Raw genomic sequence first — 24,371 nt, forward strand, 5'->3', positions numbered from 1 at the left:
TAATGATCAATATAGTCTGTCTGCCCAATCCACATCATCGTAAAAACCCTATTTGAGACTTATAATTAGTTATATTTATAGTTATAGGTTGTCTTCTGCTTTTAAGCAATAAATTATATCAAATGAATAATGTGTAAAAACCCTACAACAACCTAGTAATATAGATTTGTTGATATCAAGTAAAAGAGAATCAAGCCCACTGCACTATTTAATACATCTCAACTACAATGAATATTTGCAGAACCACTGAGCTGAAAAGTACAATCCCACCAGTCTGGTACCATGAAAATGAATGTTGATGGCTGCCTGGATCAATTCTATCATGAAAATAATGGCATCACTCTGGGCACAAGATTTAGAGCCTTAAAGGCTTTGGGGAAGATGCACTCAAGTAACCCACATAGGAAAGTAGATTGATTGAGAGTGGCTGGAACACACATAAAGCTGACATTTCTACACATCTGGGCCTTTATCAAGACTGATGGGTTGAAACATTGTCTTTCTGTGCATTCCTGCCACTTTCATATGTAAGCTCCTGGGTTTGCATTTCTCTTGAGACTTTGCTTATTTGTGCATAAAGTAAGTCTGTTATTCTATCGGCTGTTTCTTGACGGTCTAAGGAAAAGGACTTGAATTCATCCTCTGTTTAGATGTCCCCAGAAAGGAGAAACGATTTTCAATTTTTAATTTCTTTTTCTAAACAAACTAGTCTAGACACCAACAAGTGGAAGTTCGGAGAAGACTTTTTCATACAAACACAATCTTTGGGCCCACTGCTGCAACCTTTGGGCCCACTTCCTACGAGGGCAGGGACATGCTTTCTTTTGTCAGGTGTCCTATTGCAGTCTGATTACAGTAAGCACTACACCTGTTGTATAAATTTAAAGAGTTGGGTCCTCTGGTTGTGCAGCAATTAGATGCTATTCAGTAGAAGAAATACATTTAGCTTTAAAATCAGTCAGTCCAGTTGTAACTAAAAATGTAAAGGAAACTTCAGGAAGTGTGGCCAAGGACTAAGGTTTTTTTAGGATGTAAACAAAATCTAATGGAAACACTCAAATGGGCAAAAACTTAATATGTTGTTATGAAAACATATAGTAATTATGAGCATTAGCAGCATCAGAGGCTGGTGCAAAGAGAGTTGCTTGATTTTTCCCTACAGATGAAAAGCCATCTGCGTGCTTCATGAATTGTCGTTTTCCCACTCTCCAGGGTAGAGAACAACACTCGATTGCTAATCTTCCAGTTACTATATATAAATGTTACATTGCACAACAGTAGCAATAGGAAAGTGTTCGACATATAAAGGCATTTATTTGCTTGTTGCCATCCATCTAATGACACCGTTTAGATTCATTTGTTACTGGCTAGACCCAAGGACCATGATTGACTTCTACTAATTCAGAAAATTGTTGGGAGGGAATTCTATAGATCAAACTATTTTTCAGCATCCTACTCACCTTTTTCTCTAATAAAAAAAAAAAAGCCAGAGGGTTGGACACACTGGGAAGGGGGCGTGTTGTACAGTGCTAAGGAACGGGGAAGACAGGGTATTCCCCTTCCCACGGGGGAGGAATTGTGAAAGTGCGCATGGGGGTCATCCCCCCAACACAAGCTGACACTAAATGACACATTTTAACCCTAAGTCTAGTAGTATACTGGGGTCAGGAGTATTCCTATTACAAGTGATCTTGTACACAATTTTACCTCTAGTTTACTTTAATTACCTACTGCATATTCTATCTCTGATCTATTCACGTATAATCTGTTGCATAGTTTTCTAGTTGCTTTGTGTTACTTTAGCCATCTGGGGGCCCCAACCAAAAATCAGGTGCTAGCCAGAGTACAAATACATAGGGAGAACGAGTCCCTGCCCCAAACACTTACTGTCTAAATAAACAAGTCAGACAAAATATGTGAGAGGAAAGATAGGCAGCATAACTTGCCTAAGATCACATAGTAGGTCTGTGGCCAAGCAGGGAACACAACCCTGGTATCCTGATTCCTAGTCTAGGGCCCTATCCACCAGCCCACTGCTCCCTCCTAAACATAAAATAAAAAATGGCATTTTATTAGTACTCTTCTGATCCCCCTACATTTTAAGGCATTCTTGCAGGTAAAAAACTTCATCTACCATGAATTCTACCAAACTTCTGTGGAGAGAAACTGAAATAACAATTAATAGCTGCCTGTGCTCAAAACTTCTGTTGAACAAACACATTACCCAAAGAAGACATGTTTGCAACAAACACCAGATCAAAAGAAGTCTGGAGATTCAGCTGTTTACCCACTATATTACATGTTAGGCACACTATCAAGGAATGACGTGAAGTTCCATTGAAGTCAATGGGACGTAACTATATGCTGAAGTGCTTTGCAGAACCTGGATCTAAGGCCCAAATCCTCAATGGGATTGGGTGCCTAACGTCCGTTGAAAACAATGGGAGTTAAGCACCTAAACCTCTTTGAGCATCTGGGCCTAAAAGCTTATTAATGGATTAGAATACAAGATGCTGGGTTCGAGGCCACACATTTCTCTCTCAGTGAGGATTTAGCCCATTCCAGAAGTCCAACCTCAGATGCTCAGAAACCAGGGCCCTATATTAGTTTCCTCCCCAGTGATCTCTCCACACCCTCCCTTGTCTCTTGTAAGTGCTAGATCTTGAGCTCTCTGGGATGGGGGCCAGGTCTTTCTCTCTTTTTAGTAAAGTGCCAGGTACATAATACTATACAGGGGTTTATAAATGCTTATTAATGACAATACATTTTAAAATAGATATTTATTTTTATACACAAAAAATGTTTTAGCTGTGAAAACCATTTATTTGGTACAACAAAATCAGCATTGTTCCAGTATGATTTTCTACTCTATGTTGGCTCTGTCATATCTTCACCATGAGTAACCCATAACCAGCATCACCTTATTTGAAGAATCTCCACTTCCAAGCCACTTCAGACAACTATGTAAACAGTCAGGCATTTTTGTAAATATATATTTGTTTTCCCAGTAGTTATAGCTATGTTAGAATTGTCGGAGGCTTGTGTTAAATCCATATTTAGGGACCATTTTTGAAAGGCAGATTTCTGACCTGTTAACCTCTAGCAATATTAATTGCTAGACAAGTTGTCTGTTGGTGGTTGATTAATGTCTTGTTCACCTAAGATATTTAAAAATAAAATAAAAATACGATGCCTATACTTCTCAGATCTAGGTAATCTTGTGTTCCTATGGCTGCCCCCTTCCTCAGCTATGTTCTATGCTAACAGCACATAATGGCACTGCCCCAGGAGTAGCCTGGAACAGATTAGGACACAGAGATCAAAACTGGCCCTTGGTTCCCTGCTTGTTCCAAGAGGGAAATAATCTAAACCAGCCTTACACCTGACTCACGTCATATGATATGTCCCTATGCTCTAGCTCAGTTGCACTGACTGGAGTGTTGGTGGGATGGAGCTCCTGCTCAGCCACTGCATGCCCACCTGCTCAGGATGGAGAATCGTGACCCAATGGAGGCTGCTCTCCCTTCCCAGTGTTGACTGGTGATGCAGATAGCCCACACAGGAGATGAAGAGGGGTGGGATTTTATTGCCCCTAACTATCTTTCATAGGTGTGTAAGGCTACTCATAATTGAGCCCCTGGATTCTAAGCTCTTTGGGGCGGGGGCTGTTTTCTATATTATGCTCCTACATTGCCTGTTCACTGGACTTGATCTTGATTGGGGCATATGAGTTCTTGTAGAGGGTAAACAGTAAATTATAACAATACTATGATTAATAATAATGGATCTATCATGTACATGTTTTACAAGTTTTCAACAAGATAAGGACTTCAGCTAATCACAGTCCAGAAGGTTCAACTATTTATTCATAAATTACATGAAAATCCTTATTGCCATTATGCCACATTTTCAAACTGGCTCGCAAATTTCCATAGGCAAATTTCACATGCACACTCATTTGAACAGACAAGCAAATATTTGTGCTTGCAAATAAAATAGTCAGATTCACAATTAATTGGTTTCCATGCACATTCAAGTTTAGAGTCTAGTTTGAAAATCCAGTACAATTTTATCACCTGTGTTTCTCATGGGGCATTTCCTCAAAACCCCCAAAAAGCTGTTTATTACTTTGTACACTCCCTCTGGATGTACAATCATGTCACTCACTATTGATGGAGTTGTCTGAGTTTCTGTCAAACTGTGGTTTTTGCCAGCAAAATTTTGCATCTGTATCTGGATTTGATATCTTGGAGTTCCTGTCAAATCAATAATTTTTTTCATTTCATTGTTTTGTCAGAAAAATCTATATGGTTGTTATCCCAAAGGAGAGTTAGCATGTCACTATGTAGCTGACGATTAGTAAATAGTGAAAGGGACAAAGTAGCTCTTATAGCATAAAAGTAAGTTTGAACCTCATCTCTGTTTCTGAACTGATCTGGATTGTGAACCCCTTCCTTTAAGCTTCAGGACCTGATCAGTTAATTGCTTCTCTGCTGGTCCATGCTCAATGGGCAAAATATCCTCATAGGGTATCTTGTTGCTCCCCCTCAGCTTGCCCAGCAGCCCTGGCCTCACCTGCAGCCACAGGGGTCCTCAGGGATCTCCTTGTTTCCCGGGGCTTCTCAGAGAGCTCTTACAGAATGTAGGCAGTGGTCTTGCAGAAGCTCTGGAGGGAGAGCTCTATGTATGTCTCTCAGATGCAGCTCTCCAGGGCTGCACGAAGTAGCAGGTGTGTCACCTTTGAAGTGCCAACATTTCATGCCATGCTGGTACCGCATAGAAACTCTCTTGGGTCCAGTCACAGCAAGAACTAGTGTCACAAGTGTAAAGGAGACCTTTCCGACCATTCCCACACCTCTCTTCCTCCTCATAATACCTCTCTCTTCCTCTTCCAAACATTTTCAGGGAGCATTTTTCATTTTGATAAAAAAGCCATTTTTAGGGTTTTTTTTAAAAAAAGTTTTGATGGCAAAATTTCAACCAGCTCTACTCAATAGCTTCAGAAATTTGATTCATGGGCCAGAGAGAGAGCAAGAATGACTCTATAGTCCTGTGGTTCAGGCCCTCCTCTGGGAGGAAACCAAAGTTCAAATCCCTTTTCCATATCAGACAGAGTGGGTCTCCCACATCCCAACTGAGAGCTCACATCACTGGGCTAAAAGTGCCGAGTTGTGCTGCTGTGGTGTTTCAGTGTAGACTCTCACTACAGTGATGGGAAGGATTCTTCTGTTGCTGTAATTAATTCCCCTCCCAGAGAGGAGGTAGCTAGGTCTACACCCAGGGTTAGGTTGACTTAACTACGTAGCTGGGTCAACCTAACTTTTTAGTGTAGACCTGGCCTAAGTCCCTTAGTCACTCTGGGCCAGATCCTCAAAAGTATTTAGGCTCCTAACTTCCAGAGATTTCAATCCTAAATACCTTTTGAGGATCTGCGCCTCAGTGCTTCATTCCACCCATCTGTGAAATGAGGATAACAATACTTCCTACTACCTGGGAGGTGTTGTGAGGGAAAATATATTAAATAGTGTGAGGTGCTCAGATAATCTGGTGGGAGGGTGGTGGCACGTAAGTACCTAAAATGGGTGGAATAGCACTCAGACTGCAAGAATCCAATAGTCACATCATGGTGTGATGTGCACATTGCTGCAGTCTGGTTGCAGGGGGATTATTCACTGCAATGGGAGTTGGCATTATTTAATTATTTTAGGTTCCAGGGATCAGATTTTACTTTCTAAAATCCAGCTGGCGTAGATGCTACAGCAGTGGTGGGCAACCTGCAGCGTTCAGGCCGCACGTGGCCCATCAGGGTAATCCACTGGTGGGCCACGAGACAGTTTGTTTACATTGACCATCCGCAGGCACGACCGTCTGCAGCTCCCAGTGGCTGTAGTTTGCTGTTCCCAGTCAATGGGAGCTGTGGGAAGCAGTGGCCAGCACGTCCCTGTGGCCTGCGCCATTTCCCGCAGCTTCCATTGGCCGGGAACGGCAAACCATGGCCACTGGGAACTGTGGGCGGCTGTGCCTGTGGACAGTCTATGTAAACAAACTGTCTTGCGGCCCGCCAGCAGATTACTCTGATGGGCTACAGAGTGCCCACCACTGTGCTAGACTGTTTGTCCTTCATTCTAATGATCAGTGACTGGAGCTTCTGACTGTAAAGACCAGTTTAGAAATAATTTTATTTTAAATTTTCATAAAGCAGAAAAGATTTTTGTACTTTTTTTTAATATAACACAGCTGCAGGGGAAGAATCTAGCAGCTGGCTGCACGGGAAGAATTTAACAGTGCTAATTAGAATAAATTACAATGTGATTGACCTGCCTTGACAATAAAATATCCTGGAATATTTAAATTGCCTCACAGAATTCATGTTGGGCTTGTCTTAGATAAGGAGTCTTGCCCCACTATAGCTATACTGATGTAACCTACTAGTGTTGATACATTGTGCCAGCATGAGTCACTTTTTACACTGCTACAGCACATCTATAATAGGGGTTGGGCTGGTGAAGTCACATCAGTGTAGCTACTACACTGGTGCAAAATCCCCAGTGTGGACTATCTCTTAGGGCTTGTCTACACTGCAAAGTTAATTAGGATTAAGGTAGGGTGTGAATTTAAACTAGAACTGCTATTCCTGAATAACTCTATGCATAGATGAGCCCTTGACCCTTAACAGCTGCTGCTGCCCCATGTGACAGTTTTTTTTTAAATGCCACTGTTTTCTCAGACTTAGCTATTATGTGACAACACATTAGGTGTGTAATTTGTAATCATGTGCCTGGTGCACAATACAGCAAAGTGGATGAAACAAATATTAACACATAATAAAGAGGGCACTTTTCCATGTAATAAATATCTGTTTTAAAAATGGAAGACTTTGGTAGATTACATATGTTATAGTTCTTGATTATTTTTTTCATTATTCCTGAAATATCCATACTAGAAAACACATGTGCCAAACAAGTCATTAATAAAAGTAAATCAATGTTTGCGAGGCATGGCATTCCCAATACAGTCATGATGTGAAATTGAGGTCCATCATCACTCAAGAGTTTAAAAGATTTGCCATAGCATATGATTTCAGACATATTACATCTAATCCAGGTTACTCACAATCTAATGGACTAGTTGAAAATGATGTTAACATAGTAATCTTTTTAATATGTTAAAGCCATTTTCAACTAGCCTACTATATTGTCAGATATAGATATGGTAGATCTATGGAGCTCAAACCACAAGATTTAGATCCAGATTTAGAATCTAAACACTCTAAAATATCCTCTTTTGAATTGTACTAAGAATTTAGTATCAGAGGGGTAGCCGTGTTAGTCTGGTTCTGTAAAAGCAGCAAAGAATCCTGTGGCACCTTATAGACTAACAGACGTTTTGCAGCATGAGCTTTCGTGGGTGCAACGAAGTGGGTATTCACCCACGAAAGCTCATGCTGCAAAACGTCTGTTAGTCTATAAGGTGCCACAGGATTCTTTGCTGCTTTTAAGAATTTAGTCTAAATTGTATAGAATCATAGAATATTAGGGTTGGAAGAGACCTCAGGAGGTCATCTAGTCCAATCCCCTGCTCAAAGCAGGACCAACACCAACCAAATCATTTATCAAGCCGGGCCTTAAAAACCTCTAAGGATGGAGATTCCACCACCTCCTTAGGTAACCCATTCCAGTGCTTCACCACCCTCCTAATATCCAACCTAGACCTCCCCCACTGCAACTTGAGACCATTGCTTCTTGTTCTGTCATCTGCCACCACTGAGAACAGCCTAGCTCCATCCTCTTTGGACCCCTCTTCAGGTAGTTGAAGGCTGCTATCAAATCCCTCCCCTTCTCTTCTGCAGACTAAATAACCCCAGTTCCCTCAGTCTCTTCTCGTAAGTCATGTGCCCCAGCCCCCTAATCATTTTCATTACCTCTGTTGGACTCTCTCCAATTTGTCCACATCCCTTCTGTAGTGGGGGGACCAAAACTGGGCACAATACTCCAGGTGTGGCCTCACCATGCCAAATAGAGGGGAATAATCACTTCCCTTGATCTGCTGGCAATCTCCTACTAATACAGCCCAATATACCATTGGCCTTCTTGGCAACAAGGGCACTCTGCTGACTCCTATCCAGCTTCTCGTCCACTGTAATCCCCAGGTCCTTTTCTGCAGAACTGCTGCTTAGCCAGTTGGTTCCTAGCCTGTAGCGGTGCATGGGATTCTTCCTTCCTAAGTGCAGGACTCTGTACTTGTCCTTGTTGAACCTCATCAGATTTCTTTTGGCCCAATCCTCCAATTTGTCTAGGTCACTCTGGACCAGGGGTCGGCAACCTTTCAGCAGCAGTGTGCCGAGTCTTCATGTATACACTCTAATTTAAGGCTTCGAGTGCCGGTAATACATGTGAACGTTTTTTAGATGGTCTCTCTATAAGTCTATAATATATAACCAAACTACTGTTATATCTAAAGTAAACAAGGTTTTCAAAATGTTTCAGAAGCTTTATTTAAAATTAAATTAAAATTCAGATCTTATTAGTTTAGTGTGATCCTTGCCCTTGCTTTTCCTTGCTGAATTTTCCAGTGTCTGGTGGCACCTATTTAGATACTTTAAGCTGCACACAGGCTTCTGAGTTATAAGTTGATAACCAACTGGCAGGAGGTCAGCAGCTGGAACCCCTGATCCGCAGCTGAGGCGAGTGGAGCTGGCGGCTGGTAGGGCTGAGCAGGGCTGGAGGCCTGGACCCTGTCTGGCAGGGGGCCTGCGCTGGAACTTCAACTGGAAGCAAGGTGAATGGGGCTGCGGGGACCCCTGCTGGTAAAGGGCCAGCAGCCAGAACCCCAGAGCAGCGGGGGCTGACCGCCAGAGCTCTGGGGTTTCCACCACCAGCTCCCGCCAGCTGGGGTCTCAGCCCACTACCAGCCTGGGGTTCCTTCCCCCAGGCCAGCAGTGGGTGCTGGGTGGGACCCCGGCTGGCAAGGGGCCAGCAGCAGGAACCCCAGAGCAGGGGTGGCTCCAGGCACCAGCACGCTAAGCGCGTACCTGGGGCGGCAAGCCACGGGGGGCGCTCTGCCAGTCGCCACGAGGGCGGCAGGCAGGTTGCCTTCGGCAGCATGCCTGCGGAGGGTCTGCTGGTACCGCAGCTTCAGGGGACCTCCCGCAGGCTGCCGCCGAATCCGTGGGACCGGGGACCTCCTGCAGGCAAGCCGCCGAAGGCAGCCTGCCTGCCGTGCTTGGGGCGGCCAAATACCTAGAGCCACCCCTGCCCTAGAGCTGCAGTGGGCTGAGCAGCTCAGCCTGCCACCGCTCTGGGGTTTCCACCACCGGCTCCTGCCAGCTGGGGTCTCAAACCACTGCCAGCCTGGGGTTCCTTCCCCCAGGCCAGCAGCGGGTGCTGAGTGGGACCCCGGCTGGCAAGGGGCCAGCAGCGGGAACCCCAGAGCGGCGGCGGGCTGAGCAGCTCAGCCCGCCCCGCGTGCCATGAAAAATCGTCTCGCATGCCACTTTTGGCACGCGTGCCGTAGTTTGCCGACCCCTGCTCTGGACCTATCCTTACCCTCCAGTGTATCTACCACTCCTCCCAGTTTAGTGTAATCTGCAAACTTGGTGAGGGTGCAATTCATCCCATCATCCAGAATATTAATAAAGATATTTTGTTACCATAAGGTTATTACATTATATCTTTTTTTAAAAAGTATCTCCTCTTATCAGTATTAAATGTATTGCCTTAAATGATTGAATGATCTCTTGTTCTTGTTTTATCACAAAGGATAAATATGAGCACCCAATTAATTATAATTATGTTATATTATATTATTTTTCATACACCTATCGTGTCCAGTCTTCATTTCCTTTTGTTTCCAAACCATCTTTTGATTCCCTCTCATACCGCCACTCATTTTGCTTCCTGCCTCTGCTGTATCCTTTTTGAACTGAACACAGTACTCCACATGAGAACATATCATTGATTTCTATAATGGCATTACATGTTCAGTATTTTTTATTCCATTCTTTAAAAACCCTAAGAGGTTTTTTTGTTTTTTTGTGTGGGGGGTTGGGGGGGGGGGGAGATGTTTGACTGCCACTAGACACTGAGCAGAGGTTTGCACTGAATGTTCAGCAATAATGCCTGGATATTTCTCCTAAGCAGTTACAGTTGCATCCGATGAAGTGGGTTTTAGCCCACGAAAGCTTATGTCCAAATAAATGTGTTAGTCTCTAAGGTGCCACAAGGACTCATTCTTTTTACAGTTAATTTAGTTGCTTCGACACTTGTGAATAGCACAGCCACCTCAAATACATGCCAATAAAAAAGGTACACCACACCACGACATCATGCATTCTCTGTTAATACACGTTAGTATTTGAATTTTGACAATTGATGAAGGCTTTTTGTAATTGACTGCAATTCCCCCTCTAATCCTAGTCATCATGATGGCATGTAGGAATGCAGCGGGACAGTGCTTGTGATTTAGCCCAGGGTAGCAACACGGAGTGAATGGGTCAGGGAAACATAAGCAGAAAAGCAGGTAGGGATCCTTTAAAGGCTAACAGATGTAACTACAAGCATCAGTTTCCCTAAGCACAGAAAAGTCATAGTTAGAGTTTAATTCGGTGTGATACAAATCTAGATAGCACTTAAACACTATTAGCATAAGTCTGCAATATTTAACCATGCTTTGCTGCTGGTGAATGCAGAAAGACGTACATAACCTTCCAATACATTTCCTTTCTATCTGGCCTAGATCTGTGCAAATTGACCCAATCACAAGTTTAAATTCTATTATGAATTTATTTACATATATTACATATATTATTCACTCAAAGCACATGCTATGAAATCATATTACACGAGCCATATTATACTAGTTAGAACTCTGAAGGGCTTTTGTGTTGCATAAGTGAGCTTCATTCCCCATCGTATAATATAAAAATGGCAAAGGCAGTATGGAATGAGCACTGTAATAACTCTAAGTGTTCTCTTAACAACTGTGTATCACACAAAAGGGATGCAGACACTACGGAAGCATTTTCAGTTTCTGTGTAAAAATAATCTAAAGTGTACAAGTACTATCAGATCCACACAAAGAATCTTTCCAGTTAGGTTTCTATTCAATCTCCTTTTTTCTAGGAAAATAGGGTGAGAAGTTTGTGAGACAGCTCTGGAAATATCCTTGACTCCATTCAATCTGGTTTCAAGCCTGAGTATCGCTAACTGTGCTAGCTACGTTGTTGAGGATCTCCTCGTGATGCAGGGTGAAAATCAGTTGTCCATGCTGACTCTCTGAGATCTTATCTATCTAGGTTTTAATACTATGCCTATCAGTGTGGTGCCTGAGTTCCTTTGTCTTCAGTATCTGAGATCTGTGAGCTGCCTTTAAATCTCTTGATCATGAGGCTTTTGGGGAGACATCTGCAGTCCCTAGCAGGGATTGGTGGATCTGTCTTGGAGTGGATTTTATGGAAAGGGATAGATATAAAAATAGAAAATGTTTATGAAGCTAACTGGAGAGAGCTGCAGCATTTGTGGTACCTCAAGTGCATATCATTAAAGTGAAAGATCTGGCAGTCACCTGCTGCTGTCTGTGCCCTCCTGCCAGGTGGCAGTGCTAGGGCAGAGATTGGAGCACACACAGAAAAATAAAAAGCAGCTGTGTGACATGCTTTTACTTCAACTAAGTGCATGCCACACACCACAAAATATCGCAATCATTAATGTTTCCTACTTTCTAAAATCTTGGGGATGGTATTTATCTATATTGGTATATGGTTCCCATCACTATGGTAGTTGAACACCTACCAAGATTATGATGTGTATATAAAATATATATTTCTTTCTTTTTCTTTTCTGTGTATTTGTAGGAAAGCTAGGTCAAGGAAACGGGTTTACTCAAAAGGTGCTTAAGTTCATGATCATCCTGATCCCTTTTAGAAGAGTCACAGGAGAGCTCAATGAAGGAATTACATAATATTTGTCTTACTTTTGATTATATATTTGGAAAATATTGTCCAGGGTTGTGTTAGATTTTCTACTGGGTATCTGGCCTTTCAGTTAAAGGCTAAACACGATACAGAAAATGCTGTGCCACATTAGAAGGATCTTAATTTAATGATTAATGAATATGCTTGAAGAAGCTGTTTTGTATTTTGCTTCCAGAACAAGGAATAATGAACAAGCAGAACATGCTTTCATGTAGCCCCAGAAGCAGGGATCCATATTGGTTACACCGGCTGTATATTTCTGAAGGATCTATTAACCTTTTCCAAAGGTGGATCTGAGAAGGGGGCATACAGGTTTCAGATAGGGAGGAATTTTTAGAAGTTGTACCTCCCCGCTTAAATGCTGACATCCACTGAATGTTGTAAATTAAGTGTAAATATTTCCCTGACAGTAGAATCTGACACTAAGAAAGTGAGCTAGAGGATTCTTGAAATGGATCATTGATCACAATAGACAGTGCCCTGGTGCAACTGGTAAAGTGGAAAAGATAAGGCTAGGGTACCATCTAGTGGATAAATAGTAAAGGAAGCCAAAGAAAATCTATTAGGACACTACATGACAAAGTGTCAGCTGAAAGCATTCTGAATTTTTATGCGTTCAAAAATAATTTCTAAAAATACTCGCTGTGTTTTCTGCTGGTACCTACAGGCAACTCAGTTAGTACTTAAGCTAATGGAGACTAAGCAGGTCACAATATATTGGCCAGGGGCTCTTCTTCCTCTCTGGGTTCTATACCAGGAGACAGGTGGCTTGCTATTAATTAATATCTGAAAGGTGTTTAACATCTAAAACACTAAATTCAGCATTAACTGTATTGCTTTTATAAATCAGAGAAGGGTCCTGATGTCAGATTGCTATGTAAATATAGGAGCTAAAAATAAAGTGTTAGGGATATGTGCAATGCCTTGATTTGGATAGCCTTCAGTCATCTATTGCCACCCTATCAGCCTGGGCCTGTTGACCGCTTAGATTTAATTTAAAATGGATGAATACCTTTATGCAGGTCTTCCTACTTTTTTCCTAACCTTGTGCCCCTCCAGCACTCAGATAATCACACACAATTTCTCCACCGTTGCCCTTTGCTTCTGATTGTTGAGTGCTCACTTATTGGTTTAGCCCCCAGTTCAGCAAGGTACGTAAGTACCTGCAGAAGTTTAAGAACAGGAGCAGTCCCACTGACTTCAGTGGAATCACTCACTTGTGTAAGTACCTTGCTGAATGGGGTCCTCAGAGAGAGAGGTGGAATATGAGGGAAGGTGGAGGCATGTGACACTAAGGGAGCACTACGGAGGTGGAAGTGTCTATGGAGCTATTTAATTTTGGTGTGCACAATAGGTATTCCATCCTTGATAAAATAGAAGGATGAGACTCAGGAAGCAGTTTGCTGGAAGAACAGCAGTTGAACTTGTGACAAAGAAGCAAGCACTGAAAGGAAGCAAAGAGAAAGAAAGAAGATGGAAGTCATCCTGATTAATTACTATAATGAAAAATATTGTCCTAGGCACCTGGGGTCCAATGAAAAACCAAATCAGGTATATATGGTACTTCTCAGAAGCCCCAAAGAGGCTACCAGATATCCTGAAGAATGCTGGGATTTCCTGTAGGCTCTAGTTCATGTAAGACCAAATGAAAGCCATGAAGGCAGTTTTGATGTATAATAATCCCTTCAAGGTATACTGCAAAGAACTTTTTAAAACACTGGGTGTGTGACCTTTTTTGTTCCTTTATGGTATAAAAGAAGTTTGAGGTTCTGCTTACCTCTCTCATTTTGCTGGAGGACACGTTAGGTATCTCAGAGGATTTATGTTGTTAGCTCTTCCACGTTAATTGACTCTTTAACAAATACTACTTTCTCCAAAATGTTAATTAGAAATTGTAGTTAAATACGATACAATACAATAACTAAAAGCAATGTGCTTAGAAATCCCTTCCCCTAAACTGTTCCGCTTTCCTGTCCTTTGCTTTTGTGATGCATCATTTCATTCGTTCTTCAATTTTTGAGTTCTCCAAATTTCCGAAATTTCTCATGTTAAAAACATGCCCCCCGCCCAAACAAAAACAACCCCTCCAATCCAATTGGGCTTTCTTGGTACAAAAGGAATAACAAGGAAAAAAACTAATTAGCCCATTTTTTTCGTCTGCATTTTCCCTTTAAGAGACTTGGGAAGTGAGCTGAAGGTGGGAGCAGTGCTAATCCTTCTAGTGCCAAGCATAAGTTAAGGAACAATAACACTGGAGATCTAAGGTGGGATCCACAAAGGAACTTGGATGTTGCAGTGCTGAGCAGTGGTGAGCTCCAGCCGGTTCGCACCGGTTCACAAGAACCGGTTGTTAAATTTAGAAGCCTTTTTAGAACCGGTTGTTCCAGGACAACCAGTTCTAAAAAGCTTTTAAATTTAACAAAGGCTCGGGCAGTTGTCCACCCGGCCCCCAGCCCCAGCTCACCTCCCCCTCTCCCCTGAATTCTCCGCCCTCCTTCTCCTCCCCTTCCCCTGCTTCCTGCAAATCAAATGTTCACGGGAAGCCTGAAACAAGCAGCAGGCAGGTAAGCCAGGCGGGGCGGGACGGCGCATGCGGCCCAGTCCGGCTCCACCTGAGCGGCTCCCCCTGGCCCCAGCTGAGTGCCCCAGCCCGGTCCCAGCCAAGCACCCCCGGCTCGGGCTGGTCCCAGCTGAGCGGCTCCAACCCAGCTCAGCTCGGGACCTGTGGCTCTGGCCCCGGTGCCGGCCGAGTGGCGCGCTCTCTCTCTCTCTCTCACACACACACACACACACACACACACACACACACACACACTGCTCTTCTTGGCCCTCAGCCTTCTTCAACCTCTCTGGTTGGAGTCTTTTATACTCACAGGGAGTCTGCTCTCCCTGGCCCTCAGCCTTTAGCAGCCCTCTGGATCTGGGTTTCAGGCCAAACCCAGTCCAGGTTCTTGCAGGAGACACATATAAACTCCTGCTCACAGCAGCTCTTCTAAAGTCTCTGCTACAGCTTCCTTTAGTTATCACTCCCTAAGCCTCCCTGCAGCTCTTATAGAGGAATCTCCTGGTCCCCACTCAGGTTTGGCTGCTTAGTAACTAGGCTGGCTGGCTCCAGGCCTCTAACCCTTAAAGGGGAAAGCCAGCCCATTACAGGAATGGAAAACAAAGGAGCAATGACAGTGGGCATCTGCCTCAGAGAACTGTCATGGCTTAAGGATTAAATAGCTGGTATTTTTGTGCTTCCTGTGGTTAGCTGGATACAGACTTCAAGGTCCTTTGTTCATTGTCAAAGGTGAACTCCTTCATAACCCCACACGCGATGTAAATCCATTTTACTAATGGTGCAGGAATACAACTGTGCAGGAATTTCTTTCTTTATAAGTGATTGGAAATATTAACTGATTGCAACTAAGGGTACGTCTACACTACGGGACTATTCCGAATTTGCATAAACCGGTTTTGTAAAACAGATTTTATAAAATCGAGTGTGCGTGGCCACACTAAACACATTAAATCGGTGGTGTGCGTCCACGGTCCGAGGCTAGCGTCGATTTCTGGAGCGTTGCACTGTGGGTAGCTACTCCGTAGCTATCCCATAGTTCCCGCAGCCTCCCCCGCCCCTTGGCATTTCCGGGTTGAGATCCCAGTGCCTGATGGGGCAAAAATCATTTTCGCGGGTGGTTCTGGGTACAGCCTCACCCCTCCCTCCCTCCCTGACAGCGGCAGACAACCGTTTCGCGCCCTTTTTGCTTGGTGAACCGTGCAGACGCCATAGCACAGCAAGCATGGACCCTGCTCAGCTCCATACCGCAATCGTGGATGTTTTAAACACCTCGCGCACTCTCGTGCAGTATATGCTGAACCAGGACCTTCGAACCGAGGCGAGTAAGAGGCGGATACGGCAGCGCGGCGATGACAGTGATGAGGACGTGGACACAGAATTATCTCAAACCGCGGGCCCCGGCGCTTTGGAGATCCTGATGGTAATGGGGCAGATTCTATCCATTGAACGCCGATTTTGGGCCCGGGAAACAAGCACTGACTGGTGGGACCGCATTGTGTTGCAGGTGTGGGACGATTCCCAGTGGCTGCGAAACTTTCGCATGCGTAAGGGCACTTTCATGGAACTTTGTGACTTGCTTGCCCCTGCCCTGAAACGCCATAATACCAAGATGAGAGCAGCCCTCACAGTAGAGAAGCGAGTGGCGATAGCCCTGTGGAAGCTTGCAACGCCAGACAGCTACCGGTCAGTCGGGAATCAATTTGGAGTTGGAAAATCTACTGTGGGGGCTGCTGTGATGCAAGTAGCCAAAGCAATCACTAAGCTGCTGCTACGAAAGGTTGTGACTCTGGGAAACGTGCAGGCCATAGTGGATGGCTTTGCTGCAATGGGATTCCCTAACTGTGGGGGGGCGATAGATGGAACCCATATCCCTATCTTGGCACCGCAGCACCAGGGCACCCAGTACGTAAACCGGAAGGGGTACTTTTCAATGGTGCTGCAAGCACTGGTGGATCACAAGGGACGTTTCACAAACATCCACGCGGGATGGCCAGGGAGGGTTCATGACGCTCGCGTATTCAGAAGCACTACTCTGTTTAAACGGCTGCAGCAAGGGACTTACTTCCCAGACCAGAAAATAACAGTTGGGGATGTTGAAATGCCTGTCGTTATCCTGGGGGACCCAGCCTACCCCTTGATGCCATGGCTCATGAAGCCATACACAGGCAGCCTGGACAGTGGTCAGGATCTGTTCAATTACAGGCTGAGCAAGTGCAGAATGGTGGTGGAATGTGCATTTGGCCGTTTAAAGGCTCGCTGGCGCACATTACTGACTCGCTCAGACCTCAGCCAAACCAATGTCCCCTATGTTATTGCTGCTTGCTGTATTCTCCACAATCTCTGTGAGAGTAAGGGGGAGACCTTTATGGCAGGGTGGGAGGCTGAGGCAAATCACCTGGCCGCTGATTACGCGCAGCCAGACACCAGGGAGATTAGAAGAGCACACCAGGAAGCAGTGCATCAGAGACGCTTTGAAAACGAGCTTCATCAATGGCCAGGGTACAGTGTGACTGCTGTGTTTGTTGATGAACACCCAACCCCTTGATTGACTCAGTCCCTGTAAGCAACTCCCCTCCCCTTCGAGTACAGCTTACTTATGCAAATAAAGTCACTCTCATTTAAAAGCATGAATTCTTTATTTTTCATTATAAAAAGAGGGAGAGAAGTAAGGGTGTGCTTTGGGAGGAGGAAAGGAGGGATGGAGAAGGCCATTAAAAAAAAATTCAGAGTAACGGCATCCTTCTGGTTGGGCTGTCCACGGGGTGGAGTGGGCGGGTGCACGGAGCCTCCCCCCACGCGTTCTTACACGTCTGGGTGAGGAGGCTAAGGAACATGGTGAGGGGAGGGTGGTTATACAGGGGCTGCAGCGGCACTCTGTGATCCTGCTGCCGTTCCTGAAGCTCCACAAGACGCCGGAGCATGTCAGTTTGATCACGCAGCAGCCCCAGAGTTGCATCCCGCCACCGCTGATCTTCCTGCCGCCACCGCTGATTTTCCTGCCGGTCTTCCTGCCGCCACCTCTCATCTCGGTTGTCCCTCCTGTCCTCACGTTCATCCCTCCTGTCCTCACGTTCACTGGCCTCTTTCCTGTAATTTGAAACCACATCCTTCCACTCATTCAGATGAGCTCTTTCATTGCGTGTAACTTCCATAATATCCGAGAAAATCTCAACTCGCTACTTATATTTCCTCCTCCTTAAATTTGATAGCCTTTGGGAAGGAGGAGGGACGCTTGAAAAATTTGCAGCTGCATGAGGGAGATAAATATTTAGAAAGATACATTTTACAGAACAATGGTTATACTCTTTCACAGTGAAAAGCACTATTCACCTTACATAGCACATGTGATTTCCCTACAAGGTCGCATTTTTCATCTTAATAGTGACTGCTTGCATCTCTGGGGTTACAGATCTCACAGACACAGGTCCAGGCATCAGGATTCAGCTTGCATGCGGCCATGGTAAGCCACTGTCTCAGTGATTTACCCTCCCCCAACGCATGGCTAATACCACGCTAGCTCCTGCTAATCAACAACCTTCCTCCCCCACCCACTGCTTGTCCGGTAGCTTGGGAAGATCGCCGCCGGTGACCAAACAGAAAAGATCATCGGCATTTCACCCTCCCTCCCCGCTCGCTACGTGCAGGAAAGTGTTTTTTTTAAGCTGCTGCATTCCACGAACCCAGTAGAAAAATGGCCACCCCCCTTACTTAAATTCCTGATTTTTAACCAGGTTATCCTGAACGATATCACTTTGCTGAGGATAACAGAACAAGATAAAGAGCGGATGCTTCTTGAATGCCAGCAGTCCCTGGGACCATACGCTGCGATGCTTTGCCACGCAATGATACCTGATTACTTGCTACATGCATGGCATGGTAAAGTGTCCTACCATGGTGGGCGGAACAAGGATGCCTTGCCCAGAAACCTTCTGCAAAGGCTTCTGGAGTACCTACAGGAGCGCTTCATCGAGATGTCCCTGGAGGATTTCCTCTCAATCCCCGGACATGTTAACAAACTTTTCTAAGTAACTATACTGTCTGCGAATGCATCCCAAGTCCTCAGGGCAAATCAATCATTAAAAAAGGCTTGCTTAAAAAACACTGTTTGCTATTTGCAAAGGTACACTCACCAGAGCTCCCTTCCAGGGCATCATTCTCTGCAATAGTTGCTTGTGAGGGCTGGGAGCAGGGTAATTCCGTCAGGGTGATAAAAAGCTCCTGGCTGCTGGGGGTCACGGAGTGCTGTGTGCTCTCTGCGAGGTCTTCCTCTTCTTCTTCCTCTTCATCTTCCCCGTCTGCATAATCCTCAGACATGGCAGAGATTACAACCCCCACCTCGGAATCCACGGTCAGGGGTGGGGTACTTGTGGCGCAGCCCCCTAAAATTGCATGCAGCTCATCATAGAAGCGGCATGTTTTTCGACCTGCCCCGGACCTTCCATTTGCTTCTTTGGTTTTCTGGTAGGCTTGTCTGAGCTCCTTAACTTTCACTCTGCACTGCACGGAGTCCCTGCTGTGGCCTTTAGCAGTCATAGCCTTAGAAATTCTTTCAAATACTTTTTCATTTCGTCTTTTGGAACGCAGTTCTGTTAGCACTGAATCCTCTCCCCATATAGCGATCAGATCCAGTACCTCCCGAGCGGTCCATGCTGGGGCTCTTTTTCGATTCTCAGGAGACTGCATTGTTAACTGTGCTGATGAGCTGTGCGTGGTCACCTGTGATGATGAGCTCTCCACGCTGTCGAAGCAGGAAATGAATTTCAAAAGTTCGCGGGGCTTTTCCTGTCTACCTGGCCAGTGCATCCGAGTTGAGAATGCTGTCCAGAGCGGTCAGTGGTGCACTGTGGGATAGCTCCCGGAGGCCAATACCGTCGATTGCGGCCACACTAACCCTATTCCGATATGTTAATACCGATATTAGCGCTACTCCTCTCGTCGGGCAGGAGTACAGAAACCGATTTAAAGAGCCATTAAAATCGATATAAGGTGTCTCCTAGTGTGGACGGTTGTGGCGTTAAATCGGTTTTACGCTCGTAAAACCGATTTAAACGCCTAGTGTAGACCAGGCCTAAGTATTTTCAGCCTACACACTAAAGGCAAGATTGTTCCTGTCCCACATGCATGGCAAATTCCAGAATGGAATGGGGGGAAGCAGCCTCTATGGGACTGCTGCTACTGCTCCCATGCAGGTGGGTGGGGAGAGGGCGAGTCTTGACTTTACCCTCCTCCCCAGTATGTGGAACTGGCATAGAGGGGGAAGTTAATTGCTACCAATATAGACCAGTAGCCAATGGCTTCATCCCCAGAACACAGGGGCAATTAGGGAGAGAACTGTGATTACAGACCGGTAAGTCTAACGTCGGTACCGCGCAAATTAGTTGAAACAATAGTTAAGAATAAAATTGTCAGACACATAGGAAAACATAAACTGTTGAGCAATAGTCAACATGGTTTCTGTAAAGGGAAATCGTGTCTTACTAATCTATTAGAGTTCTTTGAAGGGGTCAACAAACATGTGGACAAGGGGGATCCAGTGGAGATAGTGTACTTAGATTTCCAGAAAGCCTTTGACAAGGTCCCTCACCAAAGGCTCTTATGTAAATTAAGCTGTCATGGGATAAAAGGGAAGGTCCTTTCATGGATTGAGAACTGGTTAAAGGACAGGGAACAAAGGGTAGGAATTAATGGTAAATTCTCCGAATGGAGAGGAGTAACTAGTGGTGTTCCCCAAGGGTCAGTCCTAGGACCAATCCTATTCAATTTATTCATAAATGATCTGGAGAAAGGGGTAAACAGTGAGGTGGCAAAGTTTGCAGATGATACTAAACTGCTCAAGATAGTTAAGACCAAAGCAGATTGTGAAGAACTTCAAAAAGATCTCACAAAACTAAGTGATTGGGTAACAAAATGGCAAATGAAATTTAATGTGGATAAATGTAAAGTAATGCACATTGGAAAAAATAACCCCAACTATACATACAACATGATGGGGGCTAATTTAGCTACAACGAGTCAGGAAAAAGATCTTGGAGTCATCGTGGATAGTTCTCTGAAGATGTCCACACAGTGTGCAGAGGTGGTCAAAAAAGCAAACAGGATGTTAGGAATCATTAAAAAGGGGATAGAGAATAAGACTGAGAATATATTATTGCCCTTATATAAATCTATGGTACGCCCACATCTCGAATACTGTGTACAGATGTGGTCTCCTCACCTCAAAAAAGATATTCTAGCACTAGAAAAGGTTCAGAAAAGGGCAACTAAAATGATTAGGGGTTTAGAGAGGGTCCCATACGAGGAAAGATTAAAGAGGCTAGGACTCTTCAGCTTGGAAAAGAGAAGGCTAAGGGGGGATATGATAGAGGTATATAAAATCATGAGTGATGTTGAGAAAGTGGATAAGGAAAAGTTATTTACTTATTCCCATAATACAAGAACTAGGGGTCACCAAATGAAATTAATAGGCAGCAGGTTTAAAACAAATAAAAGGAAGTTCTTCACGCAGCGCACAGTCAACTTGTGGAACTCCTTACCTGAGGAGGTTGTGAAGGTTAGGACTATAACAATGTTTAAAAGGGGACTGGATAAATTCATGGTGGCTAAGTCCATAAATGGCTATTAGCTAGGATGGGTAAGAATGGTGTCCCTAGCCTCTGTTCGTCAGAGGATGGAGATGGATGGCAGGAGAGAGATCACTTGATCATTGCCTGTTAGGTTCACTCCCTCTGGGGCACCTGGCATTGGCCACTGTCGGTAGACAGATACTGGGCTAGATGGACCTTTGGTCTGACCCGGTACGGCCGTTCTTATGATGGCTACACTGGAACTAGAGGTGTAATTTCCACTCAGATAGACATACCCGTGCTAGCTCTGATTGAACCAGCGTGCTGAAAATAGAAGTGCAGGCACCCCAGCATGAGCAGCAGGATGGGCTACTTACCTGAGTACAATCCCATCAGAAAACTATGTACCTACTCAGGCAGTTAGCTCATCCCATTGCACTGCCATGACTATGTGCCTATTTTTAGTATTCAAGCTCAATCAGAGCTAGTATGGGTATGTCAACCTGAGTTGGGAATTACACCTCCTGCTCCAGCAGACATACCCTTAGGGTCACAATTTCCTCTCTGGTTATCTCCTGGGGCAATGCAGCTATTATGTGTTGCCTCTTAAGGCAAATTGTGAAGACAAAACTAACAGCTGCAGGCAAGACAAGTAAATTTCCCTGACCAAACACAGACAAGACAGAAGAGGTGGGAAAGGAAAAGGAAACTCAATTATGATCAAAGGCAGGTGGGTAATTGTGATGCTGTTAGCTTAGGTCATGAGGCCATAAGCTTCTTTTAACAGTTTTTCCATTTATAGGCCAGTTGATCCTTTACTTCTATTGCCATGGCAGCAACAGCACTGGAGGAGAGAGAACAAAAATTAATTCACCTGCACTACCCCCGGAGGTACTTGAAACCACAGGACATCATTTTCTTCAGGGATTTTAGTGCATCTTCTAATCTACTGGTTAACAGATAAAGCTAAATACATATTGAAAAGGTTCCTAAATTATAAAGACGACAACCCCTTTGTGATCTTGACAATAGAGAATTCAACCAGTGGGGAAGCCATCCTGGATCTTCTACTTACCCATAAGGAGGCATTGATAAAGAACACAGTAATATTTGCACTTCTGTAGTGCTTTCCATCGGAGCCTCTCCAATCTCTTGGCAAGCATTAATGCATTCAGCCTTACAGCACCCATGTGAGAAAGGTAATAGGGTACCAGTGGCCATGAGCTTTTTGAATTTAGCATAGTAAAGAATAAGTTCACAGGATGCAGCAGTGCAAGGATAATAGATTTCAGGAAGGCATAGTTTGGGGAATTAAGAAATCTAGTGAGTGAGTGAGACGAGATGGTGGGAATGTTAAATTTACTAGTGTGGAAGAAAGATGGAGAATCCTGGAAGACATCAGAATTAAGGCATATCAGACCATAAATCCTCAGAAAAAGAAGAAGATGGGATATTGAATGGGTTCAGCAGAGGAGAATTTTCAGGGAAAAGCAAGGTTCCCTTACCCTGGCTCTGAGGGTGGATTCCCCAGGCCAGAGAAGTATGCTTTTTACTCTTTTTGCTTATTATGTTATCTTGTTTTGATATGTATTTATGAAGATTCTCCCATGATAAACAGACATTCTTGCCTGTTGCTGTACTGTTTGACTTTTGCTCAGCCCCAGTTTACAGTCACATGCTTACTCTTTTTTCTGAGGCTGCAATATTGTAAATGGAAAAATTAAATTAAAAATGCTTTTCTCTCTTTAGTTTGTGGGACCCTACATTGAGCAGAACTAGGCAAAACATTCAGAATAAACCTACCGCTTAAACCCATTGCTTAAATCAGCTTCTCTACCAGGTGACTGGAGGATAGCTAATGTGATGCCAATTTTTTTAAAAAGCTCCAGAGGTCATCCTGGCAATTACTGGCCAGTAAATCTAACTTCAGTATCAGACAAATTGATTGAAACTATAGTTAAGAACAGAATATTCAGACACACAGATGAACAGGATTTGTTGAGGAAGAGCCAACATGGCTTTTGTAAAGGGAAATGATGCCTCCCCAATCTATTAGGATTCTCTGAAGCGGTCAACAAATGTGGGCAAGGGTAATCCAGTGTATATAGTATATTTGGACTGCCAAAAAGCCTTTCACAAGGTCCCTCACCAAAGGCTCTTAAGCAAAGTAAGCAGTCACGGGATAAGAAGGAAGGTCCTCTCGTGGATCAGTAACTGGTTAAAAGGCAGAAAACAAAGAGTGGGAATAAATGGTCAGTTTTCAGAATGGAGAGAGGTAAATAGAGGTGTCTGCCAGGGATCTGTACTGGAACCAGTACTGTTCAACATATTTATAAATGATCTGGAAAATGGAGTAAACTATGATGTGGCAAAGTTTGCTGATGATAAAAATTACTCAAGATAGTTAAGTCCAAAGGAGACGGCAAAGAGTTACAAAGTAACTAAACTGGATGATTAGGCAACAAAATGGCAGATTACACTCAATGGTAATAAATGCAAAGCAGGGCACGTTGGAAAACATAATCCCAGCTATACATACAAAATGATGGACTCTAAATTAACTGTTACCACTCAAGAAAGAGATCTTGGAGTCTTCAAAGATAGTTCTCTGAAAACATCTGCTCAGTGTGCAGCAGCAGTCAAAAAAGCTAACACAGTTTTAGGAACCATTAGGAAAGGAATAGATAATAAAACAAAAAAATCATAATGCCACTATATAAATCTATGATACACCCACATCTTGAATACGGTGTGCAGGTCTGATCACCTCACCTCAAAAAGATATACTAGAAATCTAAAAGGTACAGAGAAGAGCAACAAAAATGATTAAGGGTATGAATCAGGTTCCATATGAGGAGAGATTAAAAAGACTGGGACTATTCATCTTGGAAGAGATATGACTAAGGGGGGATATGATAGAGGTCTATAAAATCATGAATAACACAAAGTGCTATTTGCCCCTTCACATAACACACAAACCAGGGGTCACCCAATGAAATTAATAGGCAGCAGATTAAGAACAAACAAAAGGAAGCACTTCTTCATACAAGGCACAATTAACCTGGGGAACTCATTGCCAGGGGATGTAGTGAAGGCCAAAAGTTTAACTGGATTAAAAAAAAGAATTAAGTAAATTCCTGGAAGACAAGTCCATCAATGGCTATTAGCCAGGATGGTCAGGGATGCAACTACATGCTCTGGGTGTCCCCATGCCTCCGACTGCCAGATGTGGGACTGCATGACAGGGGATGATTGCCCTGTTTATTCCCTTTGA

At 44.1% G+C, this 24,371-nt stretch overlaps 1 long non-coding RNA gene across 1 annotated transcript in view; it reads left to right on the forward strand.

The window, feature by feature from the left end:
* The window catches only part of LOC120399597, a 36,550-nt gene extending 13,983 nt beyond the window's left edge, over window positions 1–22,567 (forward strand). Inside the window, exon 3 of the long non-coding RNA XR_005595246.1 lies at window positions 21,900–22,567. This is a non-coding gene — a long non-coding RNA (uncharacterized LOC120399597). The remainder of the gene's footprint in view (window positions 1–21,899) is intronic.
* The last annotated feature ends 1,804 nt before the right edge of the window (window positions 22,568–24,371 follow it).

The sequence above is a fragment of the Mauremys reevesii genome, linkage group 2 (genome assembly GCF_016161935.1).
Source record: "Mauremys reevesii isolate NIE-2019 linkage group 2, ASM1616193v1, whole genome shotgun sequence".
Taxonomy (NCBI): domain Eukaryota; kingdom Metazoa; phylum Chordata; order Testudines; family Geoemydidae; genus Mauremys; species Mauremys reevesii.